The sequence below is a fragment of the Triturus cristatus genome, chromosome 4_1, assembly GCF_964204655.1.
Source record: "Triturus cristatus chromosome 4_1, aTriCri1.1, whole genome shotgun sequence".
In the NCBI taxonomy this organism is placed as follows: domain Eukaryota; kingdom Metazoa; phylum Chordata; class Amphibia; order Caudata; family Salamandridae; genus Triturus; species Triturus cristatus.
Genome location: NC_140585.1, coordinates 809,994,547 through 810,012,598, shown reverse-complemented (window position 1 = coordinate 810,012,598; position 18,052 = coordinate 809,994,547). Strand labels below are relative to the sequence as shown.

The following is an 18,052-nucleotide window of genomic DNA, read 5'->3' as shown; positions in this document are numbered from 1 at the left end:
GTGTTCTGTCACATGGTATGATGTGCTCAAATGTGACGTCATGTCATATAGTGAGCTATACCTTTACAACACAATAATACTGTTGGTGTTTTTATCAAGACACACCACTGAAGTTAAAGGATGCTCCTGAAGTCTCATACGTAAGTCTATCATAATCATCACAGTACAAAGAACCATGCGTCTACACAGCACGCAGTGCTTCCATAGGGAAAAGCATACCTGGCATCTGAATGTCAACATGTGTATTCTGGGGAAAAATAGCATTAACTCCAGTAACAGTCCCAGTCGGCTAAGAATAAGGGCTGATTATAAAGGGCACATCCAGCAGTGAATCCTGCACTACACACATAAATCCCCACGCGTACGAGGACCTGATCAAGAACTTGCTTTGTGATTTGTAAATAACAATGCCGTTTCTTTAAATGTTTTAATAACAAAAACATAAACAAAAATAATGTCATGAGCAATGCCAATAGCTCTAACTTTACCAATGCCGAGACCATTGCATTGTAAATGCTTGTTTTCTAGCTGCTCTCGCCTCTCTTTCTCTCTCAGCATCGATGTGTTGTCTAGTTAACTTAAGTCACTCTAGTTATAGTCTTTATTTCTACATGTCCCACCCTCAAAAGTTGCAAATATTGATGTCATACGGAATATGATTGGACGGGGTCAGGGGAGTTTTCATCATACCATGCTGACGTATTAATTTTTATTAAAGTACTATTGTTTGCAAACACTTCCCCTTTAGCTCATTCATAACTTTTAATTCTCATTCATGTATTGTTGCATTATTTAATAATTCAATACAGGCTCCATGGATGAGGGATACACATCTCCTCTTTCTCACGTCTTCTGTCCTTGCTATTTGGCAGCTATTCAGCTTCTCGGTCATCTGGTCATCTCACGTATTCACTGAGCATGCGTGACTCGTTTTACCAATCGCCACCTTTTTCTTCGGTTATTGCCTTATCAGGCCCAAATGCACTCTATTAATAAAAGAATAACAAACAAATGTTATTTTCTTAATCATGTAATTCTCACTGTTCACCACCCACTTCTAATTCTATCCCATGTTATTATTATTTCTCTAAGCATTAGCATTAACAACAGCAGCTTTCTTTTAAGTTCAAGCAAGCATATGCCGGGCAGGTGGTACCTCACAACCACATGTTAGTCCTTGTTGCGCATGTGTGGGAGACTTTCCCTCTCAAAGTGGGTTAGTCACGTTATCTCTACGTAATTCTAATTCTGGTTTGCACATGCGCGAGGCATTTTTCCGATTTAGAGCGGGTTTTAGTTGCGTCGCATTTAATTGCACATTAATTAAGCACGTGTAAAGCTTTTTTCCCCATGTGTCGGTGTCTGGTGCGTATTAGTCTCGTTTCATCTACAGTTTTAGCGATTAGTAAAAATGAATGAAGGATTGCTCCGAGCAAGTTTTGTTTTCTTGAATCCTTGCTCCATCACCACTATCCAGAGGTACTGATCAGCGGTAGCGGGCTGCATGGAAAACGTACTGGGTCAAAAGATTGACTGCAACATCAAGCTGGGTCTCTTAAATGCCTGACAGATCTGAAGAACTTTGGGGCTTATGTTAGCAAAAAGAAACATAGCTTGTAAATGGAGGGTGCACAACCCACCTAGACTTAATGAATGGGGTAAAGATATGGACTGGTGCATTATTATGGAAAAGGCTATTTACGAGTCTAGAGGATGCCCCAACAAGTGGACTCAGATCTGGGAGAAGTGGAATACATACAGGGGAGGAATATACGACCCCCGCAAACTCGTGGCGACCTGGGGTTAGGGGGATTGGATGCTGGAAAGATGTCAGACAATCAATGTTGTACCTTATGATTCCATGTTTGATGCCCGCCATGTATCAATGTCCTGCTGTGGTTGTTTGTACATGCTTTCTTTTTATATTGCCAAATCTTGTCCTCAATAAAAAGAATTATAAAAACAAACATGGAGGCAGATCCTTGAGAGGCCAAAGCCCTATGCTACGGACTCCCTGAACCCATATTCGGCAGAGCTACATCAAATCATATGTTGGTCTGGAAACAGCGCACGACAAAATGCTTCACACGAGCTTACGATTGAACCTGTGGGCTACATGCAGGGAGCCTAGTGCGGGGTAGCTACCTCTGTGACTTTTCATTCCATCTGAGTGATCATCTGCCCACCTCCTTGCCAATTGTTGGGTCTGTCCTAAAGGCTACCCAGGATGTACAGCAGTATTTGTCTTCCAAATGAGGCTCTGACACTCAGTCTTGTTAGTACCTGTATTGTCCAGTTTTATGCAGCAGCTCAATGCATTTAATGTGCATATGCATAGTTTTATGAATTTTCTATCCACGCTTATGCTAGCTTGTCTCACTCCAGGAAGTCAGGCTTCGACCACTGGGGACAGAAAAGAAAGCACAGCAGCATACATACTCTGCCAAGATCCACGTTGAAGAAACTGGAGTTAGCTGAGCAGAGGGGTTACCTTTCCTGTTACATCACACAGATTCCCACTAACCCCAAGAGGAGGTCGTTGAAGCTGTGTTTTTAGGTCTGGCTACCTTTAAAAAAAGTAGAAATATAAACATACAGTACTATTGATCAACCCTCTTCCTCCATTGGTCTGTTGAACTTTCATTCACATTTTGCTTACTCCCGCCACAGTATACAGCAGGGGCAATGGTTCTGCCCTTTGGGTTCTCTTGCACTGAGAGTGACAGCATTTACCCTGATCACATGTGCACATGCATCTAAAAGAAGTGCACTTCTGTGCCAGGACTTGTGGGCCAATAATTGACTTTGTCACTACTCTTGTTAGTGTGTTTAAAATCTGTCTTGCAGTTATAGTAATTTAATGGCAACAGTACCTTTTCTTTGTGCCAATAAGATGAATAATTTCCAGTGATGTGAATTAAAAATAAATAGTTCCTTTACCTAATTTAATAACGCCTACTTGCTAGGAATCATCCAGCTTTTTTTATTTCATAATTTTATTGAAATCATATGGTTTAGGTGGCATGTGTCCATTTTTTTTTTCTTCTTTTTATTTTTGTGGTATGTGCTTGCAATGAATGAAAATAATAAACTAACCTTTGCACTAGCTTTGCAAGGCTAGAATTTTTGGCTTTGCCAATGGTTGTTTTGCTTTACGCACCCCCATCTCTCTGAGACCATTGGTGAGGTCCCGACACAGTGAGCATGTACGGGTAATGTAGAGGTCAATTGGCAATTACCTTGTCAAATTCTCCTTAAATGTTTGTAGGCCATCTTCATGTTAAGAGACCTGTGTTTGCTTGCGCATTCCTTAGACCTCCAAGCACACTGCCTGTGCTCATGCCCACTGGAATTATGCGATTTTGCAGCCGAGGTATTTTCCGCATAATTATGGATTTGCTGCACAATCCATCATATGCTGTATAATCTGCAGATTTTTACAAAACTAATTGTTTCTAGCTCAAACGAATAACAAGTTACTAAGAATGCATCAAAAGGTGCTGCAGAGCAAAGATCTGCTGGTCACATAATTTCAGTGGCGTAGCAAGGTCAGGTGATACCCGGTGCAGAAAATTTCTTGTCACCCCCAGCTTGACAAAATGGCAAAAATATGTGTTTAAAACACATATTTTTGCCATTTTGTCACCCCCCCTCAGTGATGACACCCGGGGCGGCCCACACCCACCACACACCCCCTTCCTACACCACTGCATAATTTGCCTTTTCTTGCCATATAATTTAGTCAACCCTTCCTTATAATTTGTTTGATCTCTGCCGCATAATTCCAGTGGCCCTGCCTATGCTCCACCAGGTACACAGAGTAAAGATGCATATGTACACTCTGTCATCTTTCATAGCGGTGCACAACCAGCAGCAGCCAAGGCCAGCCAATGGTATCTAATGTTCTCTCTGCCCACTCAACACCTTCATCCCACTGTGACTTTGTGCCTTTCCTTTCAGTCCTCCTTCTCCGCCAGAGCCCAGGCCGGTCTGAAATCCTGCCTGCAGCGCCCAGGGTTCAGCTAAACTCCCTAAAAAAGAGTACCCGTTGATGTTTGTTTCACGAGCATTTTGTAAAGCAGCGTGAAGGAGGACAGCGGGGGCTGCGGTTTCCATCATGGCAGTCGCTCGCCTCCGAGACTGTTTCGAAGAAACAAGTTTGTTTGCCAACCCCAAATCCTATCTTCTGTCTTCTTTAATGATAGTTCGGCGCTATTTACAAACAAGCGCCCATTGTGTATTTCTTCCCGGGGCTGGAATGAGCGTAATGAAACGCACATGCGCCAGGCAGTTGTTTTTCAGACGTCTCCTGGACATCCGTGATCCGCGAGCGGAAAGAGAAGCTTCAGGAATCAATCAGCAGTGACGTATCTTCCGTCAGGGACATTTTTTGGAGAGCGGGGGGGGGGGGGGGGGGGGGGGGGTGTTGCAGCCTAACATTATCTGTCAATACCACTCGAGAGACCTCGGGGTGAACGTTGTGCTCTACAAATACACTTCCAGTTATGTTGCTACACTGTCCAAAACGACTTTGTAAAATAAAATATTTTTAATTCGAACTTTTGCCCACATTTGAACCCTGGAGGATGGAGGAACAGTAGCCAACTCTTTCAAAGTACCACCACTCTCCACCAGACACAAGGCGGTGGTGCACATGGGGATACCGCCAGCCAGATGGCGGTACATTGGCACTGCCTGAAGTCTGAGTCCAAGGAACAGTCTTATTATTACCAGCATCGCAGGCTTACGCTGCTGCGCGTGCACTGAACTTTCTGCATGGTGTCCAACTTACATCATGCTCAAAGAACCTTGTTTAGGAGCACCCAACCACTTTTCTATTCCAGAATAGTGTGTTTTACTTACGTATGTGGATTTATTCACACACACATTTTTGGGGAGTAAATCTGTTATTGGGAGTGATCACAGGGAGTGGGCATTGAAGGGCAAGAATGCCCTATAAGTTTGTGAATAACCTGAAACCCACAAATCGCTCACAGGCAGTAGTAATCCCTTTACAGGGAATGAAGTCGAATGAATCCATACCGAAATGGTGGGTGATGCTTAGAGAGGGGTTTCCCAACGGGGATAAATATTTTCCCTGTGGAGAAAAAGAAGAAAAAAGTTAACAAATTTGTTTCATCTGCTCGCGGCTATAACATAACATCTATTTGTAAAGTGCATGTATCACACAGGGTTATCAATACATTGAATAACGGATGTTTATGGTTACCCAACTCAATGGTACTCATTTTATTGACCTCAGAAGGATGAAAGAATTAGAGGACCTGCTGGGATTTGAACCTTTGACCAGGAGGTCAAACATAGGCCCCTACAGTGGACGCATTAGTCCACTCAGCCAACAGACCCGATGTGCTATCCGTGAATACTCAATGACCCTGGCTTTATGGACATCCAACTCAAACAGATTGGCCATTTCTTCACAGAGAACCATGCCACAGCCACCACACATGCCATAGAATGAGAGGCCTTCAAGGTGATCACACGAGGGGTGTGCATACAAAACATGGTGGGAGCGCACCGGGAGCTCGAGAGAGACTTAACCCAGACAGAGCTGTCCCAGATGGAGCAACAGCGTCATGCCCCACCCGACGCAGACGCCCAGGAAATCCTCGCTGGCATCAAATCCAGACACGCTACCCTTTTAGAGCGGCTCAGCTGCTACAACTTCACAGCATATACTGCTCGGGAGTACACCACGGGTGATAGGCCAGGAGGTCTCCACACTCTCCATCACAGAAATTGCCCCAGCCCAAAGTCCTACCCTCAGAACACAACACAATATCCTCCAAGCCTCTATACCTATCACTCGGATTTATACCGCACGGGTCCAACATACTGGATGGTGGAGGCCAGCTCATTTTTGGCGACCGCCCCTTGCCAGTATTTCTGCACTGTGGCAAGATGAACTGGACATCTCCATCTCAGAGGCCAAGGTTAAGGCAGCCATCCATGATCTGGCCCGTACTAAGACACCAGATATGTATGGTCTGCCTGTCGAATACTATGACTGCCAGTCAAATACTATAACTCTAAAACTCGTGGCCGTGTTTAATGAGGCACTCAAAATGGGAAATTTGCCCCTCACCCTCAGGGAATCCCTCATCACCTCCTTACCTAAAGCCTGAGAGAGACCCTATACACTTATCATCCTACCTCCCCATAGCAATCGTGAGGACTGATTATAAGATCCTAGGGAAAATACTTTCCGACTGTTACCTTCAAGTGTTACCCTATCTTGTGCAGCCAGAACAAAATAGGTTTGTCCCTGGCCGTAACACCTCTATCAACCTAAGGCGTCTTTTCCATGTGATGGATCAAGCATCACTCCTGTTCCCACATGCTGCAGCCCTAATTCTTGACCTGGAGAATGAGTTTGGGATGCTTTCCTGGGAATACCTTTTTAGGTCCTTGAGAAGATGGGCATGGGACACAGTGTGCTTGCATACACAAAACTGCTCTACACTAGCCTAGGTTCAAGAGTACGTATCGGTCGCTAAATCTCTGCTCCCTTTTTGATTGGTAGGAGCACCTGACAGGGCTGTCCCCTTTACTCTGTTTTATTTGCCATTGCAATGAAGCTCCTCGCTGTGTCTTCGGATGGAGGGCGAACAATGGGGCGTCCAGTGGGGGGGGGGGAGGACCCACGGGGCAACATTATATGCCGACGATGTATTGATATATATCTGTGATGTCTGCATTAGCACCGACTCTGTGCATGTCACGCTCCTGGAATTTGAGAAAGCGTCTGGCCTCTGAGTCAAATGGTCCAAACACTGTTGTAGTTTCAAAACCTTTATTTCTACTTATTCTTTTCTTTTTTTCAATAGCACATACAGTTCAGCCAACTTGTTTCGTTTCCACAAAAGGAACTTCATCAGGGCTTTAATGTCAGTATTGTCTTAATCCTTAAGCTTCGATATCCGTTGTAATTTCTCCAGTTTATTGCGCTGGATGAAGTGGGATTTCCCAGGGCATCATCCTGCCCGTATACGATAACCCTTTCAACAAATCTTTCCTGTTTGCATGATAAACTGGAGAAATTACACTGGATATCGAAGTTTAAGGATTAAGACAATATTGACATTAAAGCCCTGATGAAGTTCCTCTTGCGGGAATGAAACACATTGGCTGATCTGTATGTGCTATTGAAATAAAGAAAAGAATAAGTTGAAATAAAGGCTTTGAAACTACAACAGTTTTTGGACTTCATTACCTGGCGCAGCCCCGCTTGCTTCATCATTTCAGGATCAGGAACACAGAGGCACCCTACAACGGCTGGTGCTGGAGAGTCAGTGTGCAGGACTAGATACTTATGAAACTAGTGTGAGGTGGAGGTCTATAAGTCTGCCGTTGGATTCCCCTATATAGACTTGTACAGATGGGTGCTGATGCCTTCAATTGGGCCGCGGAGACAACCTGATACTTGGGGTTTCAACTCTACCATTCTCAGACTGACGTTTTTGAGGGGAACAGGAAGAGCGTACTAACTTTCCTCAAATCCCAGACCCAGATCCCGAAGCGCCTCCCATTAGCAATTACAGGAAAAATCACCCTTTCCAAGATGATAGTCTTCCCCTGCTTGTTCTGTTTCTTTGTGAACATCCCGGTAAATAGACCAAGGGCATTCTTCCGTGAATTAAATATCCTGCTTTGGGAATTGTTATGGGGATGATAAGCACCAACGGGTAGCCCTCAACAAGCTCCAATTGCTGGTGTGACGGGCTGAGTGCCCCCTCCTTTGAATCCTGGGCCAGGCGAGCGATGACTAGCAGGCGCCGCCATTATGGCGGTCCGGCCAGTCCCCGAGAGGTGAGGGGGCAAGGGTCGCGCACCACTTGATGACGCAGCCCTGCCCCACCTCCTCATGAACCTAACAATGGGTGAATTGTCCGGGGGCGTGAACCGGAAGCACTTCAGGTGTTTCTGGTTCTCGCGTTCGGCCAACGTCGGGGGGCAGGCAGGTTTAGATCGGGCTGCCGCTGGCAACCTTTAAAAAGGGGCAGCGGGAGCAAGAGCAGTCTCTTGTTTTCTCCTGCTGCACCAAGGGGTACCCGGGCTACCAGCGGCCCCTTAATTCGTTTTGTTTTTTATCGTTGCAGGTCGTGTTCGTTTGTTGGAGTGCAGGACCAGCCGGAGTGTCAGCTGATCGGGTCTCAGTGGCGCGGCGTCCAGGAACATGAAAGGAACAGTCGGCGAGGGCACGTATGCCCGTGAAGCTGCTGCTTGCTGTGTGATCTACTGTCGGCGGCGCGGACGAGAATAGCTGCGGGGTATCTTTTCCGGCGCGTTGGGACGGACCGACCGTGCTCACGGAGAATACAGTTAAGTGTTGGGCATCGGAACCGGAGCACTGCTTGTGCGATTGAGTGGGTTGTGGTGGCGCATGGGAAGCGTTAAGCGAGTCCCTGTGGCTTAATAGTCTGTGCCAGAGATTCTCACTCTCAAAGCTAAGTGTTCAATTACCAAGGTTTCGTTTCTGTTAGGAACGCTGATAATAGGTGCTGTGGCTGAGTTGATATAAGCGCTTGTCTAATAATAGGGAGGTCTTGAGTCCCGATCTCAGCTGTGCCTACTGTTTGCTTTGGGAATTGTGATTGGGTGCACTTTTGTGTCTATACCGCCAGCGGCGCTAAGGGGGCATCAGCTGTTTCCAGCCAGAATTTTAGGCACTCAGCATACCGTTTTTTCCTGGGCATTAGTCAAGGCTGTTTTCAATTATTAGAGAGTCACTGGGGCAGAATGGTTTCTCTCAATGTTTGAATGTTTTCTTGCAATTCCTGTTAATGTAATATATCGTGCTTGATTATAACATCTGCATAGTCAAGTGAGGTGTGGGACAAGGTGATCTACCCTCTTACGCAAGTTGCGGATTGCATGAATGCTGGTACTGCACTGCATATAACGTTTGGGGGGGTCATTTTGACAGTCAATAGTGCATCAGCTAGTTGTGTGGCTCGGTACTGGTCATTTGTGTCTCTTTTTGGTTCAGGAATACTCTGGAATACAGCTGGTCTGATTCTTTTGCGAGGGCGCTAACACCGGCAAGCCTAAACTACTAAGCGTAATTGGTGAGAGTATCTTTGGGTGCAGGGGGTGCTGTGCAACTACTGTCAGGTAAGGGTTTGAGCGGTGTCCCAGATCAGTGGGCAAGGGAGTTGCGCATCACCTATTGCACAGTACGCTTAGTGGGGGCGCAATGGCTCCTAAGGTGAGACGTATTGTAAAGCGGTCCCAAACAGATGTTATGTTGGAGGCTTTAATGCTACAAGTTCAGGTTATGGGGCAGGCCCTGATGCGATTGCAAGACAAAGTTGATGGTTCAGAGGGGGGAGGCCCAGGCATCCTATTATACCTCCTAGACCATACTCTCCACCTGTGGCAAAAAGAAGTAGGCCCAACTCAGGCAGTTACAGGCCCAGGGGTGGCACAGGGAATGCCCCTAAAGAGAGTCTACCCCAACCTGCCGTTCCCACGCCAGATCCGCTGGATACTGGAGAGACTCCCCCTATCCCTGAAGTGCCAGTAGGGACACAGCCACAGGCCCCAGGGGCCCCTCCTGTAGGGACACAGACACAGGCCCCAGGGGTTCCCCCAGTGGAAGGCACGGGTGGGACTATGCCGGTTCAACCCGATATTCTAGCCAACCTAGCGGTAGTATTGCCATGGCTGGAGACAGTGGGGAACTGGCTGCCAGCAGCGGGGGCATCAGGCAGCGGGGGCGATGCCATCGAGAAGGCAAGACAAATAATATCTCAGATGGGAAAGGCAAAACCAAGTGCTGAGCCGGTAGTACCGACATGAGGGACAACGCCGGCAGTTCCAACAGGAGCAGAAATACCTGGGGGCACAAGACCGGTGATTGGTGGTGGAAGTCCAGCGGCGGCGGCGGGCACTCCACCGCTCCCAGAAGCACAGAAGCCGGCTGACACTGCTGCAGCAGGTGTGATAAAAACCCTGCCGCCACTAGGTTTGGGAGAACTGCGTTCATCTAGGGAACAGTTGGGGCGGCATTTGTCTCAAGAGACAAAGGAAAAAATATGGAAAGGGGTGTATCTTAACATTATTTCTTTGTTAATAGACAAGGCAGACAGGGAGGAAGATAGGAAGAGTGGTTGCTCCCCCGGGAATGGGCGAATGTGGCCATGAAATACAGAGTTGAGGAAAATTTGGCAAATTGGGTGCAGGCATTTACCATTTACACAGCAATTATGCTGGAACGTTTACCGGAAATGGGGTCAGAAATGGCGTGCTACCAGAACAGGATAACAGTAGCGCAGGCCTCACAGGTGGTTGATGGTTGGAAACAATATGATAAAGAATTTAGAAGGGCAAAGGCCCATGACCCAACTTTAAGGTGGAATCAGACAGACATGTTTATCCATTTGAGGTATTTAGTGCAGAGCCAGACAGATGGCCCCCGGGGGCCAGTGCCAGAGACTGGTGGGTTTCAGCCCTTTCGCGCAGGTCCCTCAGGCAATGCGGGGGGGGGGCGCCGCAGGGAGGATGGTAAACACAGGGGAAAAAGTGGTGTGTTTTGATTTCAATAAAAAGACCTGTAACAGAGCTCCCGGCACATGTCGGTTCAAACATAATTGTGGCTTCTGTGGAAACGCATCACATCCAGAGTCAAAGTGTCTCAAAAAGTCCAGGGAGAAAGGTGCCAGGAAGCAGGATTGAAGGAACTTCACTAGCCAGCTGTTATGGCTGTCTTTTTGCCAGCTCTCTGGAGAAGGAGAATGATGGAGAGTGACTCCAGCCTATCACCCCCATAGCATAGGGATTAGGCCGATAAACAGGGACCTTGTCTTACAGATATAAGGGCATTTTCGTGCCATTTCTCTTAGAGTAAGGCTTATGAATTTAAGTGAGGGGTTAGATATATAAGTATTAGTCATGATTTACTCATTTGCTAACATGCCGATCTGTTTCTCATGGAGCTATGCATATTATGGGCTCCGTAGGCCTTAAGCGAGACAGACTCCATTTTGCTTTCTGCCTGGTAGCTCGAGAAGGCTTTCTAGGTTAAAAGTGATGTTTTAGTTTTAAGCTGTTGTTCGCTTGGAGAGAACCGGTTCAGGCTGACCCTTATCGAAGGAATGTATTTTTCTCCACTCCGAAGACACAACTTCAGGCTGGCCAGCTGGGAAAGTGTCCTTGGTACGGGGAGGTACAAGAATTTGGTGGGCGGCAGGTTACTGGCCGTGAATTTCCATGAAGGAACGGGCTTTTGATATTAGCAAAGGTGTTAGTCTTTCAGTCAGTCAGTCCGTAGGCGGCATCTAGCCGTTAGCATCTCTGCCATTATTCATTTTCATGGTGGACAAGTCGCCATCTTTGAAGTCGGAGAAAGATTTAAGACCGAAACTCTCTGAAGATAGACTGAACGAGAAGTGGCGCGGAGCGCACTAACCCAGAGAGAGAGAGAGACGGTAGCTAATTAACAGCAAGGTTCCGAGGTCCTGAGGGAGAGCAGACGAGTTTGAGCCTATCAGTGCAGACGTGTACTTGTGACGGCTGAGGGTGACTGCAAGGCGAGCCAGGACCCAGAGACGAGACAGGAGCCTAGATGACTGCCGAGTCCCGATTTCCCATTAACCAGGTGAAGTCCGACCGATTCTTATAGTGCGTGCACCCTAATCTTTCTCTTTTATTTCTTGTGCAAATGTAATGCTGCATAGTAATGTGATTTATGTTTATGGTTAATAAATGCCCTAATTCATATAGAATTATCGTGTACCTGGTTCTTGTGTCCAATCTTGGTAAATGATGCTCCTAGTTGAGTACTGTTTAGACGAACGGATGAGAAATCCCGATCAGACGAATAGTTATCAAATAAAGAGGGAGTGAGTGGACCTTTGATGTCGTAAGCACGGAGTACACTATATAATCTGAATCCATATCCAAAGTTATTATTTTAGTTTTATCCTAAGTAGATTGCTAAGATATCATCCTAATAATGTTTCATAGGAATGTGGTCGTCGTTGATATGCGGCGTTAATGAGAGCGCTGGGGAGGATTACCAGCGTGTAGGGCTGCCGGATTGCAGCCCGTGTGTAAATGAGAGCGGCGGGAGGGATACCGCCGTGTAAGTTTCGCAGGATCGCGAACGATTTGGAAAAGGGAGCATTGGGTTCTGCAGGCCCGTGTGTAGACACGCCGGATTGCGTGTCAGATCTGCCCTAGGGTAGAACGGTCTGGGTCAGGGCGACCGCGAGGCCAACTGATGTGAATAAGATATTGTAGAAAATCCATATATGTATATTGTCATTCCCCATTCTTAGGTGCGACCTGTATATTCATCTTTATATCTACCCATTGTAAATACGATCTAAGAAGGGAAGGTGAGTACGTTTTGGCTGGGTCACAGGGGCCCCTGGGGGCTGATCCCATCTAAACAGAAAATCCAGCCATTACATCTGGCGTCACGAACTGTTTACGAAGCCTGTGTGCATTGTTTTGTTTTGATCTCGTTGGTTTGCGCTCGGCTTGTACGTATAAAATTTTGTTTATAATTGTGTATATAATTTTTTGCGTGTTAATATGTTTCCGAAAAAATCTCCGTCGGTTTTCAAATTACCGATTCAGATTCCAGGCTGGGAGTCTACGCCTTATGAGGCTTTAGCCCGTGAGTGGGCTGATTCTACTGGTTTGAGTGAAAATTGGTCTTCATGCTTGGAGCAGGCGGAGCCTGCCGATGTGATTTCATGCCTACAGAAAGCGCCAATAGTGAAAGGCGATGAGCTTCCTATTTTAGGACGCAGAGGATGGATTATTCTTAATGCATACAGAATTTTGCATGAGAAGTTTGTTCAACTACAGAAACAATTTAAAGATACGGAAGGACGGTGTGTTGAGTTGCAAAATGCGCATACTCTTTTACGTTGTCAAAATAAACTGCTTGCCGACAAACTTGAAACATATCAGACCATTGCCGAAAGAGCTGCGGTCCGTATTGCACGATATAAATACAAACATCGTCGTGGGCGCGTGTCGTCCCGCAAAGTGCGTATGCTTGTAGCGAAAGCTGGAATGGATTGGAACCCCGATGAGTGGGACGGTAATATCTGGGATTCTCATACTTCTGACTCCTCGGCAGAGGAGGGTGACAAGCGCGAGTCTTCTCGCTCCGGACGTGATTGTAAATCTGCTTCATGCATTGATTTGACTCCCGATTCTGACCGTGCTCGTTCTTCCCGTGCGGATGACGTAGCTTGCCCTGATTGTTCTGTTAAATCTAAGATGCGGGCTTCCTCGGAAGCTCTTCCCGCAGTTTCTGCTCATCCGATCTTTCGACGGAAATTACAACAAGCCCCTGGTAATCCGGGTGGTATCCCTCTTGACTGTATTGAAGATTTTACTCAGCAGGAGATTAGTGACATCCTGCAACGATTTAAACAACGGCCTGGTGAGGCCTTGCTTACCTGGATGGTGCGTCTTTATGAGCTTGGCGCTTCCGGTATTCTGCTCGATGCTGTTGATTGCTTACGATTTTGCTCTTTGAGTTCTGATTCTACTATTCAGGACCATTTTCGGAATTTTAATGGTAATGTCCAAACTTCTTTGCTCCAGCTTGCGTCTGATGGCTGTAATCATAAATATCCAACAGAGTCTGATTGGCCCTCTGACGACAAGCCGTGGTACACTCTGCGCGATGCGTCGCAACGTTTAAAGGAAGAAGTCATGAAAACTTGTATCTTCCTTAGTACTGCTGACAGGTTATTGGATGGTTTGTTAACATCTTCCGTGCGTAACCGCATTATACGTACTTCTCCTGTTGCTTACAAGCAGGTCATGATGACATTGTTGATTAATCAAACTGGCAATCCTTTGTCTGCTGTGCTTGAGTCTGTTCGTCAGCTTGGTGAGCTGGGTGAATGGTTTAAACCTGAAAGACAATCCCGACCTGAGGGTCGTACTGGAGGGGACTATAAGTTCTCTAGACGTGACATGTTTCTTGCTCTCATTGCTGATGGTGTCAAAAGGGAAGAGATCGATGGTGAACCTAATAATATCCTATGGGATATGTTTCGTAAGCGTGGTTTGGATCGGAAGGAAGGTGCCCGTCGTGTGCGAAAGAATGATTATGATCGTGGTTCGGATGACAGTGGTGATGAGAGACGACGTGTGGATTCTGATCGCCGTGATGACCGGCGCCAAGAACGTGGTGGTTCCCCCCGTCGTAGTGATGGGAGGGGGAGAGAGGATGATCGTGGAAGGGGAAGGGATGATCGTGGTTCTAGCAGACATAGAGATGCAAGGCGTTATTCCCCTGATATACGAAGGAGGGAGGATCGTAATAGACTCTCTGACCGTAATTTACAACTTTTTGAACATGATACTAATCCGTTTCGTACTGGAGACGGATATGAACAACAAATCCTGATACCGAAGAAAACTGAAAACATCTACCCTGATCTGTCTTGGTTGACGGAACGCAGGAAAAATGACTAGGAAATAGGTCAAGCTCCGGTACGCAGGTGGGCCCACAGAGATTACAGACCATATGTAGATATTGAGATTTTTTGGAAACATCGTAATATCCAAAGGGCCCGAGCGTTAGTTGATACTGGGGCGGAGGCCACTTTAATTCATGGTAAGTCAAGGAAATTTCATGGACAGTCTTTCACAATTACCGGCCTGGGTGGCAAAGAAACACCCGCAGTTCAAACTGCACTTGAGATTACAATTGGTAGGATTCCTCGTAGAGAATACTCTGTGTTGGTTGTGCCACTTTTGGAATATATTATTGGAATTGACATTTTGAAAGGTATGACTTTGCATTTGGATGATGGTTACTATCAGTTTGGTACTAGACAGTACATTTCGACCAGACCCGTACGGGTTGGCCGTTTACGCATGCCACCTATTAAGATCCCTTTAGCGACGAAAGTGATTTCTCAAAAACAATATCGCATCCCAGGTGGTCATGAAGAAATTACAGCTACGATTCAGGATTTGGTTGACGCAGGAGTCATTACTCCGGTCACATCTGCTTGGAATAATCCTGTTTGGCCCGTGCGCAAAAGTGACAACTCTTGGCGCATGACTGTTGATTATCGAGAATTGAACAAACATACTCCTAAATTGACTGTGGCAGTGCCTGACATTGTTACATTGATTGAGAGAATTCAAAAGCATCCAGGTACATGGTATGCTTCTATCGATATTGCTAATGCATTCTTTTCGATTCCAATTGCCCCCGAATGCCAGGAACAATTCAGTTTTACATGGAATGGACGTCAAATGACGTTCCGGAGTCTTCCTCAAGGCTATGTACATAGTCCTACGATCTGTCACCGGCTGGTGGCGGAACATTTGTCTGAAGTGCCCACGAATACACAAGTTCAAATTTGTCATTATATTGACGACATTTTGATTCAAGGTGATACGCAAGACCAGGTACAGTCTCATTTGGATCAGATTATTGACTGTTTGCGAGCAAAGGGTTGGGAAATAAATCCTGACAAATTACAAACTCCATCTCAAGCTGTAAAATTTTTAGGAATCAATTGGCATGAGGGTCACAGAGAGGTGATCCCACAAGTTAAACGTAAAATCCTTGATTTTGCTGTTCCCAGAAATAGGAAAGAGGCGCAGTCCTTCATTGGGTTGTTTGGATTCTGGCGCCAACATATTCCCCATTTGAGTCAAATCTTGGCTCCACTGTACCGAGTCACTCGTAAAAAGAATGCGTTTGAGTGGGGTGAACCTCAACAGGCTGCTTTTAATTTGGCTAAAGAAGCTATTCAGTATGCTTTGGATTTGTGGCCTGTGAGTGACGGTGATGTTGATTTGAATGTGTCCGTGGAAGGTCTGTATGCCAATTGGAGTTTATGGCAAAAGCAGGGCAGACAAAAAGTGCCATTAGGTTTTTGGACCAAAAAATTGCCAGAGGCTGGTGAGCGTTACTCACCTTTTGAAAAACAGTTGCTTGCTTGTTACTGGGCTCTGGTGGATACCGAGCAATTGACTTTAGGCCATGCTGTGATTTTGAGGCCTGAAATTCCCATCATGCAATGGGTTTTGAGTTCACCGAAGTCCCATCGAATTGGACATGCTCAGGAGGCTAGTGTGATTAAATGGAAATGGTACATTCAGGACAGGGCACGTGTGGGTCCGAAAGGTGTGGCGGTTTTACATGAGCGAGTGGCGCAGGCGCCCTCCAATGAGGCTGAAAGTGAGTGTTCGGTTCCCGTAGTGCAGGAGTCTCCCGTGAAGTGGGGTAAATCATTTGATGATCTGTCCGTGGAGGATAGAAAACATGTGTGGTTTACGGATGGTTCTGCGAAATTCATTGGTGACAAGAGACATTGGAAAGCAGTGTCCTACAATCCGATTACACAGAAATTATTGAGCACAACTGGAGACGGTAAGAGTAGTCAATATGCTGAACTCTATGCGGTTTACCAAGTTTTGAAACAGGAGTTACCAGGTACATGTCATATTTTCACTGATTCTTGGTCCACTGCAAATGGACTAGCGGTGTGGTTGCCTACATGGCACTCGCACAATTGGGAATTGCACTCCAAGGAATTATGGGGTAAAGAATTGTGGCAAGAAATTTGGGAACTGCTTCCGCACAGTACTGTAACAATCTTTCACGTGGATGCTCATACTCCAATCGATTCCCTTGACAAATTTTTCCATAACATTGCAGATGGACAGTCTAAAATTTCTGAGGCAGTGGTTGACATGCAAGATTCTGATTTGGCGGGATTGGCGAAATGGGCCCATTAGAAGGCAGGACATTTTGGAGAGAAAGCCACTAACAGGTGGGCTGTTGATAGAGGAATTCATATTCCCTTTTCTTTAATTAAAGATGCCATTCTACATTGTCCCATTTGCCAACACTCTAGAAAGAAGGAGGTGCCTCAAATTGTTCGAGGTCACTTATATCGAGGTAAATTGCCCGCCCAAATTTGGCAGATTGATTATATCGGTCCGCTCCCCATGAGCAGAAATTGTCAATACATTTGTACAGTAGTTGATACTTATAGTGGCCTTTTGGTCGCTTTTCCTTGCAAGAATGCTACCCAAGTGAATACGATTAAAACCCTGGAGCTGATTATTCTATATTATGGTGTCCCATTCCAAATTCAATCAGACAATGCATCCCACTTTCGTGGAAGATTGGTGCAGGAATTCTGTATGGAAAACAATATCGACTGGGTATTTCACATTCCATACTATCCACAAGCTTCAGGACTGATTGAGAGAATGAATGGCTTGTTGAAAGAACAGTTGCGCAAGTTGACTGATGACCGTTACAGCCAGTGGAGAGATGTCCTACTTCAAGCTTTATTAATTCTGAATAACCGTCCTTTGTTGCATGCTGAATCTCCTTTGATGCGTTTGTTTCCTCCACATGTTGATGCGAAACCTAATTCTGTTGCTACCACTGTCACATATTGGGAAATTACCCCCGGTGCTTTGGCTCCATGTAGAGCAACCTCAGGTTCCGCAGGCCTCGACCTGCATGCTTTAAATGATGTACACTTCCCAGGAAAAGATCGAATAATTGTTGAAACTGGCATAGGTGTCTCTATACCTGCCGGTAGTTTTGGATTAATTGCCCCTAGATCTGGCCTGGCCCTGAAAGGTGTTCAAGTCCTTGGTGGTGTGATCGACAGTGATTATCAGGGAGAGATTAAGGTTCTCTTGCTTAATAGCAGTGAGATGGATTTGTTTATCAAAAAGTCTGACCGTGTTGCTCAACTATTGATTATGCCTGTCTTCAGTGGTGAGATCAAAAAAGGCTCTGCCCCAACGTTGCTAACTGTGCGTGGACAAAAAGGCTTTGGATCGTCTGATCTTCCTGGAGCTAAAATATGGGTGCAATCGCCTAAAAATCCTCCTGAACAGGCTGATATTATTGCGACCGGTCATGACAACACCGTTCTGGTGATGAAGCCAGGGAAAGATGGCTGGGAAGCTGTCCCAGCTGACAAATGTTATTTACGAGAATGATTAAGGCCTGTGTTTGTATTCTTTTAGATCATTCTTTGGACTGCTGCTGCAGGATGTGTCGTCG

General features: G+C 46.0%; 1 long non-coding RNA gene across 1 annotated transcript in view; it reads right to left on the bottom strand.

Annotated features, from left to right (window-relative positions):
• Positions 1-914: 914 nt before the first annotated feature.
• Positions 915-18,052, bottom strand: part of LOC146855604 (uncharacterized) — a 72,088-nt gene continuing 54,950 nt past the window's right edge. The window contains exons 2-3 of the long non-coding RNA XR_014981353.1: positions 5,044-5,098; positions 915-986 (exon numbers count right to left, since the gene is read on the bottom strand). This is a non-coding gene — a long non-coding RNA (uncharacterized LOC146855604). The remainder of the gene's footprint in view (positions 987-5,043; positions 5,099-18,052) is intronic.